We start from the raw sequence: 3,178 nt of genomic DNA on the forward strand, positions 1-3,178 counted from the left end.
TCTCTCCTTCTCTCTCTCTCTCTCCTCTCTCTCGCTCTTCTCTCTCTCTCCTTCTCTCTCGCTCCTACTCTCTCTCTCTCCTTCTCTCTCTCTCCTTCTCTCTCTCTCCTTCTCTCTCTCTCCTTCTCTCTCTCTCCTTCTCTCTCTCTCCTTCTCTCTCTCTCCTTTCTCTCTCTCCTTCCTTCTCTCCTTCTCTCTCTCTCCTTCTCTCTCCTCTCTCTCTCTCTCTCCTTCTCTCTCTCTCTCTCCTTCTCTCTCTCTCTCCTCTCTCTCCTTCTCTCCTCTCTCTCTCCTACTCTCTCTCTCCTTCTCTCTCTCTCTCCTACTCTCTCTCTCCTACTCTCTCCTACTCTCTCTCTCTCCTACTCTCTCTCCTTCTCTCTCTCTCTCTCCTTTCTCTCTCTCTCTCTCCTTCTCTCTCCTTCTCTCTCCTTCTCTCTCCTTCTCTCTCCTACTCTCTCTCCTTCTCTCTCCTACTCTCTCTCTCTCTCTCCTTCTCTCTCTCTCCCTTCTCTCTCTCCTTCTCTCTCTCTCCTTCTCTCTCTCCTTCTCTCTCTCTCCTTCTCTCTCTCTCCTTCTCTCTCTCTCCTCTCTCTCTCCTTCTCTCTCTCCTACACTCTCTCTCTCTCTCCTACTCTCTCTCTCTCCTTCTCTCTCTCTCCTACTCTCTCTCTCTCCTACTCTCTCTCTCTCCTTCTCTCTCTCTCCTACTCTCTCTCTCTCCTCTCTCTCTCTCCTACTCTCTCTCTCCTTCTCTCTCTCTCCTACTCTCTCTCTCCTTCTCTCTCTCGCTCTCCTTCTCTCTCGCTCTCTCTCCTTCTCTCTCTCTCTCTCTCCTACTCTCTCGCTCTCTCTCCTTCTCTCTCTCCTCTCTCTCTCTCTCCTTCTCTCTCCTACTCTCTCTCTCCTTCTCTCTCTCCTTCTCTCTCTCCTTCTCTCTCCTACTCTCTCTCTCCTTCTCTCTCCTTCTCTCTCTCTCTCCTTCTCTCTCTCTCTCCTCTCTCTCTCGCTCCTACTCTCTCTCTCTCTCCTATCTCTCTCTCTCTCCTTCTCTCTCCTTCTCTCTCTCTCCTACTCTCTCTCTCTCCTACTCTCTCTCTCCTTCTCTCTCTCTCTCTCCTACTCTCTCTCTCCTTCTCTCTCTCTCTCTCCTTCTCTCTCGCTCCTACTCTCTCTCTCGCTCCTTTCTCTCTCTCCTTCTCTCTCCTTCTCTCTCTCTCTCCTTCTCTCTCTCTCTCCTTCTCTCTCTCTCTCCTTCTCTCTCTCGCTCCTACTCTCTCTCTCTCCCCTACTCTCTCTCCCTACTCTCTCTCTCCCTACTCTCTCTCTCCTACTCTCTCTCTCTCTCCTAACTCTCTCTCTCCTTCTCCTTCTCCTCCTTCTCTCTCCTTCTCTCTCTCTCTCCTCTCTCTCTCTCTCCTACTCTCTCTCTCCTGCTCTCTCTCTCCTCTCTCTCTCTCCTTCTCTCTCTCTCCTTCTCTCTCTCTCTCCTACTCTCTCTCTCCTACTCTCTCTCTCCTCTCCTCTCTCTCTCTCTCCTCTCTCTCTTCTCTCCTACTCTCTCTCCTAACTCTCTCTCTCTCCCTCTCGCTCTCTCTCCTTCTCTCTCCTTCTCTCTCTCTCCTACACTCTCTCTCTCCTACTCTCGCTCCTCTCTCCTTCTCTCTCTCCTTCTCTCTCCTCTCTCTCTCTCTCTCCTCTCTCTCTCTCTCTCCTTCTCTCTCTCTCTCTCCTTCTCTCTCCTTCTCTCTCTCCTTCTCTCTCCTACTCTCTCTCTCTCTCCTTCTCTCTCTCTCTCCTTCTCTCTCTCTCTCCTCTCTCTCTCTCTCTCTCTCTCTCTCTCTCCTACTCTCTCTCTCTCCTACTCCTCTCTCTCTCCTCTCTCTCTCTCTCTCTCCTTCTCTCTCTCTCTCCTTCTCTCTCCTCCTTCTCTCTCCTTCTCTCTCTCTCTCTCTCCTACTCTCTCTCTCTCCTACTCCTCTCTCTCTCTCCTATAATAATCTGCTCTCTCTCTCTCTCCTTCTCTCTCTCTCTCTCCTTCTCTCTCTCTCCCTCTCTCTCTCCTTCTCTCTCTCTCTGCTCTCTCTCTCTCCCTTCTCTCTCTCTCCTACTCTCTCTCTCTCTCTCTCTCCTATCTCTCTCTCTCTCCTACTCTCTCTCCTCTCTCTCCTCTCTCTCTCTCTCCTCTCCTCTCTCCTTCTCTCTCTCTCCTTCTCTCTCTCTCCCTGCTCTCTCTCTCTCTCTCTCTCTCTCTCTCCCTCTCCTCTCTCTCCTCAGCTCTCTCTCTCTCTCCTACTTCTCTCCTTCTCTCCTTCTCTCTCCTTCTCTCCTTCTCTCTCTCTCCTTCTCTCTCTCTCTCTCTCTCTCTCTCTCTCTCCTACTCTCGCTCTCTCTCCCTCTCTCTCTCTCTCCTTCTCTCTCTCTCTCCTACTCTCTCTCTCCTACTCTCTCTCTCTCCTCTCTCTCTCTCTCTCCTACTCTCTCTCTCTCCCTCTCTCTCTCCTCTCTCTCTCTCTCTCCTACTCTCTCTCTCCCTCTCTCTCTCTCTCTCTCTCTCTCTCTCCTCTCTCTCTCTCTCCTCTCTCTCTCTGCTCTCTCTCTCTCTCTCCTTCTCTCTCTCCTACTCTCTCTCTCTCCTCTCCCTCTCTCTCTCTCCTACTCTCTCTGCTCTCCTACTCTCTCTCTCTCTCCTACTCTCTCTCTCTCCTCTCTCTCTCTCCTCACTCTCTCTCTCTCTCCTTCTCTCTCTCTCTCCTTCTCTCTCTCTCTCCTACTCTCTCTCTCTCCTACTCTCTCTCTCTCTCCTTCTCTCTCTCTCTCTCCTTCTCTCTCTCTCTCTCCTACTCTCTCTCTCTCTCTCCTACTCTCTCTCTCTCCTTCTCTCTCTCTCTCTCCTGCTCTCTCTCTCTCTCCCTACTCTCTCTCTCTCTCTCCTACTCTCTCTCTCTCTCCTACTCTCTCTCTCTCTCTCCCTACTCTCTCTCTCTCTCCTACACTCTCTCTCTCTCTCCTACTCTCTCACTCTCTCTCCTACACTCTCTCTCTCTCTCTCCTACACTCTCTCTCTCTCTCCCCTGCTCTCTCTCTTTCTTTTTCTTGTTCCTCTGGTTTTAATGTTTTGGGCAAACACCACCTGCATGGTGAATCTATAATAAGAATTAAGTGATTGGTTCCACAT

This window comes from Oncorhynchus tshawytscha, linkage group LG01, assembly GCF_018296145.1.
Source record: "Oncorhynchus tshawytscha isolate Ot180627B linkage group LG01, Otsh_v2.0, whole genome shotgun sequence".
NCBI classification, from domain to species: Eukaryota; Metazoa; Chordata; class Actinopteri; order Salmoniformes; family Salmonidae; genus Oncorhynchus; species Oncorhynchus tshawytscha.